This window comes from Microtus oregoni, unplaced genomic scaffold (assembly GCF_018167655.1).
Source record: "Microtus oregoni isolate MIOR12 unplaced genomic scaffold, Mior012 000047F_ref0000412, whole genome shotgun sequence".
NCBI lineage: Eukaryota > Metazoa > Chordata > Mammalia > Rodentia > Cricetidae > Microtus > Microtus oregoni.
The window spans coordinates 13568015-13586856 of record NW_024543221.1 but is presented as its reverse complement, the minus strand read 5'-3'; the positions used below and the strand labels follow the sequence as shown (position 1 = coordinate 13586856).

At 48.8% G+C, this 18842-nt stretch overlaps 1 protein-coding gene across 3 annotated transcripts in view; it reads right to left on the bottom strand.

The window, feature by feature from the left end:
• Ptpn14 (protein tyrosine phosphatase non-receptor type 14) overlaps positions 1-18389 on the bottom strand; it is a 138485-nt gene extending 120096 nt beyond the window's left edge. For 2 of the 3 annotated variants that reach the window (XM_041635331.1, XM_041635333.1), the window contains exon 1: positions 18349-18389. The gene's annotated coding sequence lies outside the window, so the exon portion shown is untranslated. Of the gene's footprint in view, positions 1-2238; positions 2313-18348 lie in introns of those variants that run through there. The other variant, XM_041635332.1, reaches the window with a different exon arrangement.
• Between the last annotated feature and the right edge of the window lie 453 nt (positions 18390-18842).

The following is an 18842-nucleotide window of genomic DNA, read 5'->3' as shown; positions in this document are numbered from 1 at the left end:
CTAATTTAACAGAGCACATGCTTGGGACTGAAAACCTTGGGTTCAGTACACAACATACACAGACACACAGAAGGGTGTATGAGACGGTTGGGAGGAGGAAAGAGAAGGGAGAATGTAATTCTATTATCATCTCAAAAATAAAACTTAAAAACTTAAAACTTAAAAACTTAAAAACTAATTCAAAATCCAGACTAGATGAACATAGTGAACAATGAGGAATACTGAGAATTCAAGAACAATTGCAGTGGGTTTTTGATCCTACTGCACGTACTGGCTTTGTGGGAGCCTAGGCAGTTTGGATGCTCACCTTACGAGACCTGGATAGAGGTGGGCAGTCCTTGGGCTTCCCACAGGTCAGGGAACCCTGATTGCTCTTCGAGCAGATGAGGGAGGGGGACTTGATCGGGGGAGGGGGAGGGAAATGGGAAGCGATTGCGGGGACGAGGCAGAAATCCTTAATAAATAAATAAATTTAAATAAAAAAAAATTTTAAAAAAAACTAATTCAAACAAAGGTATTGGGAAGGGGGTAATAGGACAAAGAGTATTCTTCCAACATGTTCTATGACTGGGGATATAGCTCAGTGGTACCGTGTGTGACGCACTGGGTTTAATAATCTCCAGAACACACAAGTGTGCACTTCCACACACACTCACACACATGCCCAGACACAAGAGTATCAGTCGATATGTTGTAGGTCATGAAAAACAAAACACAAAACAACTGGAGTCTCAGAAAGACTTACCCAAAATGAAATTAAATTAAAACCCACAGCAGAAACTGAACTACAAAGGTCTCACAGCAAGACACACGAACCTTTTCTTCAGCCCTTATCCATGTTCTAACATTTACACTCCTGATGGTCACAGCTACCATCCAACAGGCAGCAACCACGACCACCCAAATAAACCCAGGCCACTTCCCACAGAGAGGGAACACAGCTCCAAGCTTTCCCTAGGCCGAGTCTCAAAAAAGAGAACGGATTCCCGAGTTCTGAGGATGTTTGGCATTGCTTCGTGAAACGAGGCGGGAGGTGTTTGTAGTTCTGTAACAGGTGAAAGATCTGCATGAGTTCCAGACTCCGTGTTCACCTCACCTCCACATGAACACAGGCATGTGCAAGCACATGCCCACACATGTAGGGATGGACGGACAGATGAACACGCACACACTCAGAGGCAGTTCTGCCAATCACCACAAAGGCGTGGTCTGCCCTGAAAGTGGTCTCGCCTCCTTGGCAGAGTCTTGGAGTTTATAGATTTGTCTAAACACCACTGTTCCTAAGTGAAAGACAAGGACAGTGACAGGAATGTGAGACTTGTAAAATAAACCGAGGGAGAGGACACAGTCGGTAATAAAATGAGATCATTGACAGTTTGGACAAACACTGTAGGAAGGATACTCTCGGTTTGTACGCAGTATTTTTGGCCATGTGTAAACCACAAAGCAACAGGCAAATCCCGAAGCCCTGGAGTCAAACGCCAGCCCAGAGAGCAACCAACCTTCTCTCTCAGGATGCAACCATGCAACACATTCCGAGCGCTGGAAGTGTGTGTGCCCTTTACCCTGTTCCGTGAGATTACATAACTTTCTCAGTCAAAAATTTCTCAGTTTTGTTTTTCCACTGCTCTATTTTTATATAAGAACAAGGACTAGGCTGGACAACGGTGGTGCACGCCATTAATCCCAGCACTTGGGAGGCAAAGGCAGGTGGGTCTCTGGGAGTTTGAGCTAAGCCTGTTCTCCAAAGAGAGTTCCAGGACAGTCGGGGCTACACAGAAAGACCCTGTCTTGAAAAAACAAAACACAAAACAAACAAACAAAAACTAGATGTGCTTTAAGGAACAGTTACCAAAGCCAGAAGTGTGGTGCGCTCTTGTAATCCCAGCACTCCAGAGGTGGGCACTAGCGGGTCAACAGTTCAAGGTCATCTTAGGCTACAAATAAAGTTTCTGTCAGCCTGAGATACATTAAACACTATCTCAAAGACCCAGAAAAATCAACTACAAAAAAAATAGTTATTGAGAAAAAATGTATGATGCCAAAGAGACAAAGAAAAAGAAGGAGAAGTGTTTATAAAGACTTTCAGAAACCAGGAAGCAAAGTTAAATCATCATTTTGTTCAACTTAACAAAAACATATCAACCTTTCTAAAAATCTCACAAGCAATTAGTAATTGCAAAACCCAGGGCCAGCAGGAACTGGGAAGGCTACACGCTCAAATATTAATAGTGGCACCTTAAGCTGGCAGTGCCCCAGGGAGCCGTCTGTCCATGTAACAAGATCCACAAGGCTTGTCCTCTGACCCAGAGTCTTCTTTGGAAGCCGTACCCTAGGAGAACATACTCCAAGTAAAGTAAATGTCATTTGTTCCATGGTGTTTACAAGCTACTCTATTTACAACTGTTGAACCTAGACAAACTCCCAACACTGGGCTCCGAGAGAATAGTTCAATTACAGTAAAATACAAGATGGAGTCACTGATACCCATGTTTGTTTCCATCCTGCCCATCCTACGTTCCCTGTGGCTTGTCTGGAAAGACTGGCGTGTTAGCATGTGATATAGTCTGCCTGATGAGATGTGAGCGGGCAGGACACTTGCACTCCGCATAGCAGCTCTACACTAATCACGTGATTCCTGGCCAGGATGTGGCTCAGCTGCCAGAGTGCTTTGCCTTGCATGCAGGAAGCTCTAGGTGCAATCCCCAGTACTGTGTAAACCAGGCCTGCAGTCCCAGACTGCCAGAGGCGGAAGAAGGAAGATCAGAAGTTCAAAGTCATCTACAACATAGCAAGTAGGAGGCCAGCCTGGGCTAGTCAAGATCCATCTCAAAACATACAAACGAAAGACATGATTTACACCACACTGTTGGGTGGGTGAGGCAAGGAAAAGGCACAGCCCAGGCAGGTGCCGTCCTACATGGCTCTGTTTATAACTTCTCTACAGAGCTAAGCCCCATCAAGTCTAGGGCTGCAGCCTACCTACAGCACTCACTGAGCACAGAGAATAAATAAATGTTAGTCACCAGACGCTGGAACCCATTTTGGTACCAGGACAAAAAACCAAAACCAAACAAACAAACAAAAACTGTTTTGATGACGGTAACTTGTCACTGAAATGTGTCAAGCTATAGACTAGCTAGTATTTTTTTAATAGAAAAAGAAATTGTAGAAATACAAAAATCAGAAAATATCAGTAATATCTATGTATGGCAAGTCAACAGGCACGAGAAATTGAGTATGATCTGATGTCTTATGTGTTTCTTTCCATCAACAAAATGTATATAATGCACATATACAGTATGTGTGTATGTATGTGTGTGTGCATGTATATATGCACTTTTTAATCCCCACTGAACACCATCATTTGTAAATATGGGTTTTGTTTTTATTTTGTTTTGTGTTTTTCTGAGACAGGGTTTCTCTGTGTTACAGTACTGGCTGTCCTGGAACTTGATGTACAGACCAGGTAGGCCTTGAAGGCACGGAGATCTTCCTGCCTCTGCCTCTCAAGCACTGGGATTAAAGGTTTGTGCCATCACAGCCTGGCTGTGAATATGGTTTTTTTTTAAGCAATTTTACATATATGCTATACATATAGGACAGACATTTCTAGGTGTAGCAGTATAGACTTATTCCCGGATACTGAGGAGGCTGAGGAGAGAAGATGGCTCCAGCCTAGGAGTCTAAGACCAGCCTGGACGACGTAGTAAAATCTGTTCTCAGATTTTTAGATGGGAAGATTTTTCTGCTTCAAATGATGGAAAGAGTGGTGGACACAGGGAAAGGGCGAGGCTAGGGCAAAGGTCAAGCTAGCGAATGGCCTGTTCTGCCTTTGAGTATCTGGCAGAGGGTTCGACAATGTCTGCATCAGACCACAAAGGCGGCTGAAGCTCAGTGGTGAGAGCTTCCCTCACACGGAAACGTTCTTGGTTCAAACCCCACCCTGGGAGCAAAGGAAAACAACCCACTCACTACCTGCAAACGTGAAAGCAAGGGGTCAGAGAAACTACAGGCTGGGACAAACTACATCTACGTCATCAAGTGCTGTTGGGTCATCAAAAAATAACCCGTCAGAAAGATCATCAGTGATCACAAACGGTGGGAAGCACCTTCATCTTCACAGTCAGAGACTGAACCCCATTCCATCTGTAAGACTCAGGGCTCGCTTAGATGCTCATACCAATATTGCTCATGGGCATTTACCCTAAAGATAATTCAACAAGAACTAGTGGTGTGGGAAGTCCTTCTGTCTATGTGATGCTCTTATTGGTTAATGAATAAAACTGTTTTGGCCAGTGGCTTAGCAGAAATAGAGCTTGGCAGGAAAACTAAACTGAATGCTGGGAGAAAGAAGGCAGAGTCATGCTGGGCAGTGGTGGCACAAGCCTTTAATCCTAGAATCTTGCCGGTAGGCCACAAGCCCTTGTGGTAAAATATAATAGAAATGAGTTAATTTAAGAGATAAGAGTGAGCTAGAAATATGCATAAGCTAATAGTCCAAGCAGTGTTGTAATTAATACAGCTTCTGGGTGATTATTCCAGCAGTCTGGGCAGTCAAGAAATGAACAAGTGGCCTCCTACAACAAACTAGAAAACATGTGAACAGTCCTCACTGCCATGCTTTAAGGGACGAGTGTGATGGTCGACAATCATTACGCACGTGACGGGATCTTAAAAAAATCACCTAGGAGACAAATCAAGTACCCAGACAACCCGGGGAACCAATTAATACACTGGGCTTGCTTACGGAGCATGGGTGAGCAGTAGCCAGACCAAAGCATGCTATGTCTTATCATCTAGTCCTGGCACACAACCAAGACAGCAACAGCCTTCATCATTGTAGTGTCTTTCACGGCCTCCCTGGCCAACACCTTACAGGGCGGCAATCCCCTCCTGGGTACCGGGTTCTCATTTATAGCCAGATGCAACTTCGGAATATTCCCAGTCACCTTGACGGATATCATCTGTGCTCTATCCAATCGCAATGCTGCCAAGAATTCCACAGCTGCGCCCAGCTCTGTACCCATGCTCGTTCCTTTAGATGCATCTGTACATCTCTCAAACTGGCTTCCAAATCCATAAAACGCTCAGAAGTAGCATTATACATCTATCTAGTGAAACATTTTTTTTTTAAACAGAAGACAAGCAAGATAACAAGGTCTCAGGCTACCGTCCCATGACAAGCAGTGAGGCTGTAACAGCAACCTTGAGAAAGTGATCTGAAAGCCTTTTCCCTCACATTCCAAGCAAGGGTCCCAGGCCTCGGAACTCAGCAACAGAGACAACACTGAAGAAACATGGTACCCAGGACTACCACAGTGGAAGAGCCTCTGGCATCTGCACCGGCCCTTCTTTCAGAGGCACAAAGTGGGTCATCTCCAATTGGAAGAAGGGGCAAGCCAACTCCTCCATCTCCTCTGCCTGTTATCTCCTTTCCTTCTCAGATCGGAAGCTGTGTTGGAGGCCATCAGTCGCATGTCCAGAATGTCCCTTTATTGTTGCAATGCCCCTCAGCAGCCATCTCGGGCTCAGTTACACATCTCATTACACGTTAGCAGCGGCCAGGCAGCCTCTACGGCAGCTTGCCGACACTCTCATCCTTACGTACTGCTTTCAGGGACCATAATATTTGTTCTAAACCATCAACCACTCTTAGGGGTTTCCACCTAATGCAGTGAACCCCATTCATCGAGCAGGAATGACACTCCGTATAGGGGGAAAAATGGCCACCCTGGAATCTCCCATCCACCTCCAAGTCTCTCCACATCCCAATGGTTCAAACCTCAGTTACACGTCTCATGACCCAGGTAGGACGCAAACAACTATCGCCAAGGCGCCACGTGGGGAAGGAGGAACACACTGGAATTCACTCACATCAGTCCAGCTTCAGTTGTCAGTCTCATCCTTGACTTTGCCATAATCCTGCTGGCTATGCCAAGAGCTCGTTTCCTGGAGAGACTCAAATAAATGTCTACTTTTCCCTTCAAAGGGGCACCAATGAGAAGCCAGAAAATAACTCCACTAGGACTCAATCTGGGGAGCCCTGTGGTAGCCCCAAAGCAACTGCAGCCTGGAAAGTCTTACCCTGGGGTGCATAACAACGTCTCCATGGCAGCACACATGGAGTCCTCCTCGAGTGTAACGGTCCAGAGATTTGTACACTCGGACACTTCCACATGCTCTTAGGGCAGACCCGCAGACAGCAGCCTGGGAAGTGCAGGAGGGAGCAGCTGGAATCCCAGCTGAGGGTCCAGTGACCCTTCCTACCCCTCCTGGAGGGGACATCACCAGGCAAACCTCAGGGAGCACTGACAAGTCGGTACAACTAATCTGATGGAGATGATGGCCCCTAACTATACTGCCTTCCCTTAACCCAAGATGGAATCCAATCGTGCTGTCAAGAGCACTAGTCCCTGGCAGTCCCTCAGTGACCATACGGCAGCGATGGATGGTTCGAGGTAATGTTTCTCTTTGGTCCTTAAGAGCCATTAGGTACAATTGTTCCCTTTCCTTCCCTTAGTCATTTTAAACATAGGCTATCACTCACAGTACCTATTAGTACTTGAGCATCCACACCCTTCCAAACAGCTGTCCGTCTACCATTACTTGTTACACTATTCGATACATATCCTATTGTTTCCAAAATCTTAACCTTTTACAGTGCTAGGACTAACTCTACCTACTGTGATATCATTCCCTGTAACACGATACTCAGAAACCTCAGCCACCTCAGTGTCTACAAACGCAAGTTCTGGATTCATGCCCAGATTCCCACCCAGCTCTCCAACTAGTCTCCCCGCGCCGAGTGGTGTTGTACAGAACCAGTGTTTGGATAGTGTTTGCAGCCTCTGCCACAAGTCACTTAGCCTCTCTAGGTCGTTCTGTAACAGCCCGGTGACATCCTTAGTTCACAGGGCAATGTCAAGATCAAGGAAACAAGCCACTCAGAGTGCTAGACAGAGTCCTTGCATGTGGCTCTGCAGGGTGTCTCAAGTGCCATCAGACCAGCTGCTTGTCATTATCTACATCCGCTTTCCGTTTGTGCATCTGTCCCCCCTCACCCTCTGAAGCTCCAACGCAGGACAGGGCTGCTAGGAATGTGACCTCCATGATGTTACAAAGAGAACACTGAGCAAATACACCCCAAGGATCCCCATCTTCCCATGTCAGAGACAATGTTGTCTCCCAGAGTCTTCAGTGAAATCTCTTTGCTTGAACTGTCTCCATTGACCCCGCTGTCAGGCAAGTACACCCTTCATAAACCTAATGCACCATCATCCTCCTTCGTTCTGACTACTAGACCTGGGGAGACTATCGGACCCAAGCAAACTGAAGCCTAGAAGTGCTGTGAAGAACCTCCCACCTCTCCATCCCAGAGCAGAGAGAGAGGTGGCAGAAGTCACTGTTGTAAAGACCTCCGACCTCTCCATCCCAGAGCAGAGAGAGAGGTGGCAGAAGTCACTGCTGTGATGGACCTCCAACCTCTCCATTCCAGAGCAGAGAGAGGGGGGTGGCAGGGGTGGCAGAAGTCACCGCTGTGAAGGACCTCCGACCTCTCCATCCCAGAGCAGAGAGACGGGTGGCAGAAGTCACTGCGCAGTTCAAGATGCTCCTCAACCAGGTGTACTACTCCATGCTCACAGATCCTTCCACAGAGACCAGAATATACTCCCCAGAGTTAAGGGGCAAGGCAAGGAAGCAAAAGGACAATAGCCATTCCATCTTCTTAAGATTCTCTCGGGTTAATGGGTGTGATGCAATTTTTGGTTGTCAACTTGACTACATCTGAAATTATCTAAAACCCAAGCAGCTGGGTACACTTGTGAGGAAGTTTTTATTGGTTAAATCCTCTGAAATGGGAAGGCTCACTTTTAATCCAGGTCTTCTGAGGTGGGAAGATCTACCTTAAATCTGGACCATCTCTTCTGCTGGAAGTCTACGTAAGAGACGTGGAGGAAGCTCTCTGCTGGCTTGCTCTCAGTCTTCATCAGCATGGCAGCCTACTTCTTTGGGATTCTAGCATACACTGAAGACCAGCTGAGACATCCAGCCTTGTGAACTGAACTAGTAGTTTCTCGAACCTCCCATTAGTAGACAGTCATTGTTCAACTAGCTAGAACAAGTCTACATGTCACCCTAACAAATCGTGTGTGTGTGTGTGTGTGTGTGTGTGTGTGTGTGTGTGTGTGTAAAGTTAAGTTCATTCCAGGAAGATTGTCAACATTAGAAAAACACCTATTTCCAAGTAACTTACTACATGATCTGATAAAACGAAAAAATGTGAATATATATCATATATATTCATATATATTCTCTCTATATATGATATATACGAATGAGAAGAGATTCAAAGGAGAAGTCACAGTAAAATCATCAGTCAAATCAACATCTTTTCAGCCAAGGAAAATATCTGGAGGAGGGCGACAGGGAGCCTGGAGGCTGAGGCTAGCCGAGGCAGCTGGGAAAGATCAATTGCTAGATAGCTTGGATCATTCTGCCAACGTGTGTGTGTGTGTGTGTGTGTGTGTGTGTGTGTGTGTGTGTAAACATATGGTTTAAGCACATGTTTGTATGAGTGTTTAAATGTATGGTGTAAGCACATTTGTGTGTGTGTGTTCATGTGCACGCAAGTGCCTAAGTACATACACATGTACACTTGCCTGCGGAGGACTGAGGTTAGCATCCCTTCTCTTCTTCCCCCTTATGTTTAGTCAGAGTCTAGACTGGCTGTTCAGAGTCAGAGTAATCCTCCTGTCTCCACCCTCCAGCCCCAGCATTAATTACGGGTGTGCACACTATCAAGTCTGGCTTTCTATGTGGGTGCTGGGGATTCAAACGCATGTTTGGGCTGCAAACCTTTTACTCACTGAGCCATCCCCTCAGCTCCTGGGATGTTCAAAGTAACTATTTACTTGGGAAACAATAGCACATTTCTGTGCCAATGTCCACTACCCATGCCTGATGCTCACCCTTGTGTGACTCTTTAAACCCTTCTCCACATCTGGATGGCCACGCCTCACAACCCAGCAAGAAAGGTTTAAGTGGAGGAGTGGGACTGTCAGAACTGTCTTAGATGGGCTCTGCAGACCATGAGCGGCCACAGGAGAACATTTCCCGGACACAACAGGATGCTCTGATGGCCGTCCTCACCAAAGGGCTACGATAACGCAAGGGCTGGTACGGGCAGGTCTGGTGAGCAGCTGGCTGCAGGTGTCAACAGCAGGAGAAAGGCCATCCTGTGAGGGACTGAGGCAGGCGCAGTTCCCAGGCAGCTGAGAGCTGGCTGATGGGGTGGAGAGCCTGACAAGGGAGACCCAAACATCAGGGGGTAAAAGCCACAACCAAGAACACAAGGGCAGGGAGGCCTGACCCGGCACAGGGAAAGTGGTGTTTGAGGGCCCCAGGAGACCGCTTGGGCAGGCACAGAATGGGTTAGGATGCAGAAGCAAGGAAACAGCATGACCGTCAGTGGGAAATATTGAGTCAGTTCAGGAAACACCTGCTGCCTGACAGAGGCCCAGGCCCAGTGGGCTATAAATCTGAAGCACTGGAGGGAGGTGTCTGTCTGAGGTTGGATTCAGAGGAGCGAACACCATCTATAGGTGACTCATGACTTTCCTTTAACCCTTTCTCTCTGGGAACAGAAATAACGGCAAGAGCCGATCTTATGACCTGGGGACATGCCCAGATGTCACCACCTATCTCAGTTCTGTAAGGAAAGCAAGCTGCTTTCGTCATGAGCAGGAAGGCCAACCCGTCAACCCTTTAATTAAAGCTAATAACTAATAGCCCATGCAGTGACACACACCTCTGAGCCCACCCAGCACTCAATAGGCAGAGGCTGGCAGATTTCTGTTATTTGAAGTCAGCCTGGCCTATATGGCTAGTTCCAGGCCAGCCAGCACTACATAGAGAGACCCTGTCTCAAAAACAAACAAGTAAAATCAAACTAATAGCTAAGGTAGGGAAAACAGAGCCCTTGGTAAGTACTTGCCACTAAAGCATGAGGAGCTAGATTTGAACCCTTGAGCACAGGTAAAAAGCCAAGTGTGTCCCATCGACGGCGAGGTGATAAGGGGAGATGAAGGGATCCACAGAACTTCACAGCCAGTGTAGCCTACTTGGTCAAGTTTCAGGCCAGTAAGAAACCCTGCCTCAAACAAAGTGTAGAAGGTGCTCGAAGGATGGCAGTCCAGATGTTCCTCTGAGCTCCGCATGTGTGTGTGTGTGCACGCGAATCTAGAGCTGAGCGCTGAAGGATGCTAGTGGCCTGTCCTCCTTGCACGAGGTGCAGGACAACAGGGAACAGGAGGGATACGGAGTTCTGAGATAACCTGCAAAAACCACTCAGCCAGCCTTGATTCTCTAGCGCTCCTAAACTGTAACTTGTCTGCGGCATTCCCAGTCACCACATCTGCAAGGGTCGAAAAGGAGAGCAAACACGGTCATGCTTCTGAAGAATCGGGGCAAGGCAGAACCTTAGGGACACAACCCTTAGGGCTGGAGGCGCATAAAGCATGGTCCAGCAAGTCTGCGGCCCTGAGTTCAGATCCTTAGCACCCATGCAGATGCCCGGTGGGCGTATCAGCCCATCCAATCCCAGCATGCCACAGACAGACAAGGATCCCTGGAGCAAGATGATTTGCTAGAATGGCAGACTGTTGCGTTCTGGTTTCAGCTGAATGTTCCCGCTTCCATGCTATTGAGGAAACCTTCCCACATAAAGTTGAGCCTCTCAGAAACATACACACACCTGTGCGTGCACACACACACACACAAACATACACAGAATACATACACACTAATGTGCAAAGAAAAAATATTATTATCAACTTTGGATGGTATCTTACAGGTGTGATTTATTTCCACAAATGAATAAATAAAATGTGTAGAAGGAGCGGTGGGCCACTTCCTGCCACCCAGCTCCCGGCCGCCTGGCTAGCTTATGCCCCAAAATAACAACACACAAACTGTATTCATTTAAACACTGCTTGGCCCATTAGTTCTAGCCTCTTATTGGCTAGTTCTCACATCTTGATTAACCCATTTCTAATAATCTGTGTAGCACCATGAGGTGGTGGCTAATCGGGGGGGGGGAAAGATTCAGCATGTCTGACCTGGCAGCTGGCTCCATCGCGTCTGCCCTGGAGAGGAGAGGCATGGCATCTGCCTAACTTCCCTTCTTCCCAGCATTCTGTTCTGTCTACTCCACCCACCTAAGGGCTGGCCTATCAAATGGTCAAGGCAGTTTCTTTATTAACCAATGAAATCAACACAAAACAGAAGACCCTCCCACATAAAAAATGTGTATAGGAGCCGGGCGGTGGTGGCGCATGCCTTTAATCCCAGCACTCGGGAGGCAGAGGCAGGCGGGTCTCTGGGAGTTCGAGACCAGCCTGGTCTACAGAGCTAGTTCCAGGACAGGTTCCAAAGCCACAGAGAAACCCTGTCTCGAAAAACCAAAAAAAAAAAAAAAAAATGTGTATAGGAACACAGATATGTTTAATCTTTTAAACTGGGGGTTAAAAAAGATAGCACAATGGTTTAGAGCAATGGTTGCTCTAGTAGAGAATCTGGGTTCAATTCCCAGCACCCACATGGTAGCTAACAGCCATCAGTAACTCCAGTTTCTGGGGATCTGATGCCCTCTTCTGATCTCCGTGGGCACCTGGCATGCATGTGGTATACATACAAACATGCAGAAAAACACTGAGACATATAAAATAATATAAATAAGCCATTCAAAAATTAAATTCTAATCATCTACAGTCATTAACAAGATGTATTTGTCCTAGGACTATGGCTGCTCATTAGAGAATAAGCAATAAATTCCAAAGCAGAATGTACTCCTAACCCTCAGGTCTGCATCTCAAAAAGGCGTTCATTCACTGAGTGTCTAATACCTTTTTAGAAATTAATTTAATTCCTCGTCTGCAAACCGGCACTAACAGCAGCATTGCTCCAGCTGCTCCTCGGAAGTCTCCACACAGAGATCGATCCCTTCTGAGAGGGTCCAGGAGGGATAGGCCTGGGAGGGCTGACAAAACAGTAAACTGAGTGTACATTGGATGGAACTTGCCAGAGCACAGAGTCAAGGTGTTAAGGGTCCACAAAGAAAAACATCCCTAGTATTGGAGAGGCTGAGGCCCAAGGGCTGTGTGTTTGCCGTCAGTCTGAGCTACAACCTACTCCATAAGCCTGGTCCCCAGAGAAGAGAGGACCAGCAGCAGGGAAGGTGGGCTTAGCCGACAAGCTAGGCAGGCAGACAGGGAACAGGGCACTCTGGGCGAGGACAGGAAGTAAGCCCAGCGCAGGGGAGGGCGGGAGTGCCAGTGTGGAAAGAGGGCAAAGCAGCGGATGAGGTGGGAAGGCGGCCCTGAGAGAGAAGCTTTGCCAGCCACAAGAGCAATGAGATGCCAACAGCTTTAGTACCTAAATAAAAACTTTTTATTATGCTTCCCCCAGTCCTGAAACAGTAGTTGGAGAACATGTGAGAGACGGCTCTTAACAGTCTTGGGACACGCTACCGCGTCACGGATGAAGCGAAGAGCAAGCTGGAAATATGCTAAAGAGGCCAGCTCGAAGGCCATGACTAGTGACTGTGGCTTGTGACAGGAAGTTTGAGGGAAAGGGTTAATTTCGGTGCTAAGAATGGCATGTCAGGAGACAAGCAAGCATAAAGTATGACCTATATAATATTTTACATACATATATATATGTATGTATACATATGTGTGCGCGCACACACACACGCACACAAGAGTGAACAAGTGAGAGACTACCACAGCAAGCCTGAGGACCAGGGCAGGTTAGATCTTTGCTCAGTCATTCTCTGAGTGCGGTTATTCAGGAAACGGGAGGCAGCAGCAACACACAGGAGCTCCTGGAAAAGGAAATTCTCAAGCTCACCCCAAAGCCGAGGAAAGCAAGGGGGATGGTACAGGAATTTCCATGTTTTCAGAAGCCCCCAGCTGATTAGTACCCTCTAGGGTTTCAGATTTATTGCCTCAGCTAACGGAGGAAAGTTGTATGGAAAAAAAAGAGAGCGAAAGAAAGGAACTTCTAAAGTGGAAATTTAGAATACGTAAGTTAAAATATACTGTGTAGACGCAAAACGTCTTCACACAGACCATAGAGCTGAGGAGCTCCCAATAATTCTCAATAATGAATAACATTTCTCTGAGCTAAAATCCCTATAAGTCAGAGCTTCTCTGCCATCCCAATGCTACGACCCTTTAACACAATTCCTCATGTGGTGGTGACCCCCAACCAACCAAAATTTAATTTCATTGCTACTTCATGACTGTAATTTTGCTACTCTTTTTTTTTTTTTTTTTTTTTTTTTTTTTTTTTTTTTTGGTTTTTCGAGACAGGGTTTCTCTGTGGCTTTGGAGCCTGTCCTGGAACTAGCTCTGTAGACCAGGCTGGTCTCGAACTCACAGAGATCCGCCTACCTCTGCCTCCCGAGTGCTGGGATTAAAGGCGTGCGCCACCATCGCCCGGCTTTTGCTACTCTTTTGAATAGTAATATCTGTGTTTTCTGATGGTCTTAGGCGACCCCTGAGAAAAGGTCATTTGACCCCCAAAGGGGTCATGACCCACAGGTGGAATCTGCTGTAAGGCAAAGTAGATAGGCAGTGGTCCCCCAAAAGGCTCCCGAAGTCAGGACTGCAGCTACACACTAAGAACGCAAATGTTACAAAAGTGAAGAAGGTATTTTAAGATTTATTTTACTTCTATGTACATGTGTATATACGCTCATCTGTATGGGTGTGCCACAGAAGTCAGAAGAGGGTGTCTGGTCCTTGGAAGCTGACATTCACAGAGGGTTGTGAGCCACCAGCCATGAGTGCTAAAAACCCAGGTCCTCTGCAAGAGCGGCAAGTGTTCTTAACCACTGAGCCATCCCCCAGCTCCCCAAAATGGTAATTTACTAACTGTAAGAGGCTGCGCCACCAGGCACTACCCCTTTCTGCTTTCCTCCTCACCAGCATCCTTTCTCCCTGTCGGAAGACAGCAAGCAATGTGGGGCAGCCAGCTACAATACAAGATCTCTGACTACAAAGGTCCCCTGGGTCAGGCTGAGGGACTAGGCTCAGGAAGCAGTATTGACATGGGTCTAATTTAACTGCCTGAGGATGAACCTAAACTATCACATATCAAACTTCGTATGTAAGGCTGATGTACTAATGACCACCGCAAACAAACGCATGGCAGATAGGGAAAGTAAGAAATGCAGGGAAGGGAAAGAAAGGGAAGAGAAGGGGAGGGAAGGGAAGAGGAGGGCAGGGGAGGGGAGGGAAGGGCTGCGAAATCAATACCCCATTTACAACCCACCTCAGACTCAGCCAACCTCACATGCATACACAAGCTTCTCATAGCATCCTTTAATTCAGAACTGTGAATAACATATTTTCATGTGTACATGCAAAAAGGCACAGTAGGTCTAAGAAGAATAAATTTCCTTTCTCCTCCCAACCATAAAAATCTTGGTGAAACATTTTTCTGGGCTTTGTCCTCCTGACCCTTCCAAGCCTGCGCGCAATTCCACAGGTGGGGAATTTACCCAGATCTTTGTGGTCACAATCCATACTGCGCTAAGGACACACCTGTCCTCCTGACGATGCCTGAGTCCCTTTCTTCACGGGCTTCCTCCCAGGAAGTTGATAGGAAGATCAATGAGTTCATGTTTGCCAAATACTTCAGGGTTCTTGGATGAAAGGCAACATCAAAATTCAAGCCACCTGTGGCCGGCCTTGTTCTAGCGTAAGCTGACTCTGTGTTGGGGCTTCAAAGACGGAGCTGAAGGCTGCCGAGGAACGCCTTTGTGAGCAGCTAGTTTCTGCACCCTTGCTAAACACAGGCAGTGATCCTGACATCCTTTAATTAACCGGATCTCGGCATTCGAAATGCGAAGACCCCGCACAACACACTAGGCCCTTGTCATGGAGAAGAGCAGAGACCCCGCACAACACACTAGGCCCTTGTCACGGAGAAGAGCAGACAAACGAGGTCTTTTCCCTGCCTTCTTCCTGGGGTACTTCCTACCGCCTGGGGTACTGTGGACCTCCTTCAGCGTGAAGGGCTACATGCAGCTGCCAGCCCGCATGTTTGCTGTGAGCCAATAGTCTAAAGCAAAGTCAAGAACAAAGCTTATGTGTATGTTGGCACACATGTGAATTCAGGCTGCTGAGTTAACAAAGAACACATTCACGGCCACGTACGAGGCCGCCAACACACAGACACCATCCTGCCTTGGTCTTTCAGACTGTACACTATACAGCATCACACCGAAGTCGGAGAGATGCCCTGGCGAGCTGCCCCTTGCAGATGAAGAAGCTGACAGCAGAGCTGTGCTGGCTGGTGGGATGGTTCAGTGGGAGGATGCTGGCCGCCAACCTTGACAAAGTTTGATCCCTGGGACCCAAACAGTGAAAAAAGACCCAACCCAGACTTCCACAGGCATGCCCACACACATACACGCAATGTAAATAGAGGTGAAGGAAATTTTAATCGGCAGAGTTGGAATTCAAGTCTAGCTGTATTTCAATTACACACACACACACTCCACAAGTGGTAGCAGCTATCAGCCCCGCCAATTCCTGGGACCATTCAATCAGCCCTTCTGAAGAGGAGGAGGGCAAATTAAATCCATTTACTCAAGTCTCTCGGAGATCAGAAAGCTCATCTCAGACACGCTTCCTCCCTACTGAAGCGTTGGTGTCTGTTTCCCTCCTTCCTTAATTGGCTAATTAAGTATTTCATCTTATCTTTTCTCCTGCCTTACCTCCAACCAAGTGCCTAGCAGTGTTCCAAGGCCCAGGATGGACTTGAAAACCACACACAGCACTAGGTAACCAAGCAATGAGTAGTTCAAATGCAAGAATGTGACCAAATGCTTCTTCAAAAACGGACAAGACGCATGTACGACGCATGGCTCTGGACCCCAGGTGAGCTCAATTTGCTAGGAAGGGGCTGATATTTGCCGCCCTGTTGGGGTTTAATCCAGTTAGAAGGCATGTGTGCTATGGAATTCCTCAGGTCCAGACTTCTGCTGGTCCACGGGGAAGGAAGAACTCCCCTGAAAACTCCGAATTCTTCGTGGTGTTCCAATATGAAGACAGCCTCCCTAACTAGTGTTTCTCTCTCAGGGGACCATGCAACATAACAAACACAAACGTGAATAACTGCATAACTGCACCCATAAACGTGAATAACTGAGCGTGTGCATACCAACCAAGGGAGCCTGCACGGAGCCCTGAGACAGGCAGGGTAGGCCCTCTTGGTGCACACTTCCCTCAGGCCCGCTGCCACCCCCTCCCCACCTTCCAGCTTCCAGACTTTCGATCAAAGAACTGCTTGATCACAGAAAGGCTGGGAGAGGATCTTGAATAAACACCCCCAAGTTGTAGGGAGCCACTTCCATGCACCAGCCTGAGGTACCTGAAGGCTGGGGATCTGGCATCTTGACCAGGAGCAGCCACTAGGAATTGGGAGAACACCTCAGTCCAGGGAACCGTCCCACAGAAAGCCTCTCCTGCAGTGAGGAGCTTTTGCAGGCAGGATGTGCCCGACCTTCTCACAATTACGGAAGATTTCAGTTCCCATGTGTTCAGAAAAAGGAAAGGTAACTCCACGAAAGAAAAAATCAATGACTTAAAAGCAGCGACCAAGACACAGAGCCACTTCCTTGAACGGATTCGGCCATGTACAGGCGTGCCAGCCACGCACCCAGACCAGATAAGAGGACATCATATTATCCAGGGTCAGCTCAAGAGAGCTGTTAGGGAGCTGAGGGCTGGGATGTGCGAAGCACTTGCCTGGCGAGCATAAGGCCCTGCCTGGGTTAGGTTCCCAGCACCAAAGGGGAAGCAAAGCAAGCTGTCACTTCTAAGAGCCAAGCTGTTCTGTCCACGCCCAAAGCTCTCTCAGGACAAGGTTCTGTAGCGGCGTGGGATGGTTCCTCATTGGGATACTGAGATGGGTGGGGGGGGGTGTCAATTAACAACGAGCATACCTGTCACCCCACAGAACCGCCTAGGGGAGACATCAAGGAGAAGGAGTAGGTCCAAGGGGGAAGCTTTTGATCCCTGGAAGCTACTTGTGGTCACGGGAAGTGGGGAACAAACTTCCGGTTTCGTTTCTACTGGGGTGGGGGCGAACTATGCCAACAACACTGTACCAACTTGCCCATACATGCTCCTCTAGCCACCGGGTCCTTATCCAAGACTTTCTGCACCCCCCTTCCGCGCCCCTCACTTTGCCCAAGCTGTTCCGCCTTCTGGAATCAGTGTCCCAACCACTCCTCTGGTGAGCATCATTCCCTCGATGCAGGTAACCGCTTTCCTCCAGGGCCTGGCCTTCCCCGACTCTAGCAGAACTCCTCTCTCCCGGCACATGGTCCCATCCGCCCACGGGCTGCCTGCAGGGCATTGCAGACTCTGGTAGTGTGATCTCCTAGCAGAGGGGAAGCCTCAACAATGAGAGTTTATTGAATGAATGAGGGAGGGAACCCATTTCAAGAAATCAGTGTATTTTGTAAACTTCTGACCATCCATTCATCCAGCGGTTTGAACATAACTCGCCTCCAGCAGGACCCTGTAACAGCCAATCCCTGGACCTGCTAAAGTCAAAACCCCCCAAATCTCCCCTAGTTGTACATGGGGATGGGGCGACAAGATCTGAGGGACAAGAACTGAGGCCAAGGGAGGTAGTGACAGCGCACCTCATAGATTCCCCCAGAAAAAGTAGGGAACCCATTTGCAAAGATTGAAAACTAGAGTGAGGTCACGTGGGAAAATGAGCTATTTACTCTCGGAACCCGCAAAGTTCGAGGTGGAAATTTGGTCTGCGGTGATGGGGCCGCAAGTTTTCCTGGCGCGTCTGTCTGTCCGACTCAAGCAGGAGCCAAGGGATTCGAGAGTTTGGCAACACGGCTGGGGCATGGGGAAAGAGCACAAGGATCCCCTCGCAAACCCAGTCCCCACAGGAGGCACAGAGGCAAGGTTAGGGCGCTGCGCTATGTTCCCCTGCTCGAAAGAGCGACAGCAACGTCCGCTCCCCAGTGCCCGGGAGGTCTGGAGACCTCCAGCTGCCCTCTTCTCTTCCCGGGACTCTCTCCCTCTTCACACGCAGAAAAGAACCTCGAGTTAGAGGCAATGTCTTGGCTGAACCAGAGTCGCAGACCGATCTCCCCTTCCAGCCCACTCCCGGACGAGCGAGCGCCACACTCGAAGAGAAGCCCGGCGGCTGGCCACCTGGCGCCCCCACCGCGCACCCCGGCGTCCCCGGCGTCGAGCCCAAATTGGCGCAGCCCCAGCATCTGCTCCCGCCCGGCTGGCTTACCTGCTTACATAGCCCGGGAGTGCCCCGGGTGCCGCGCCGTGACCATCGGGGAGCCTAGGTCCTCACCACTGGCTTCCAGGAGCTGGCAGAGGAAGGGCACGGGGAGGGTTCCGCCGCGCCTGGAGCACCCGGGGGGGGGGGGGGGGGGGGGGGGAGAAAGGGCCAGGAACCTGAGCACCGTCGTCCCGCGCGAGGGGGCCGGGGCTATCAGAGAGGTGGGCGCCGAAAGGGACCGCCAGGGGCCAAGTGGCGCCAGATGCTCCACGAGGACCTGCCCTGGGGACGAGATGGCTGAGCCGCAGAGCGCAGCGAGCTGGCCCGGACCCGCGGCCGCAACGCTGGGCAGCCGGGAGAAGTTGTGCAGAACTTGAGCCGCCGGGAGAGCCCGAGTGCCAGGAAGCGCGAGCGGCCTGGAGGGCGGAGGAAGGGGCCGGGTGGGAGGGGACGAGCAGGCGCCGCTGGCCGCGCTCCCCCGCCCCGGGCTGGGCTCCGCT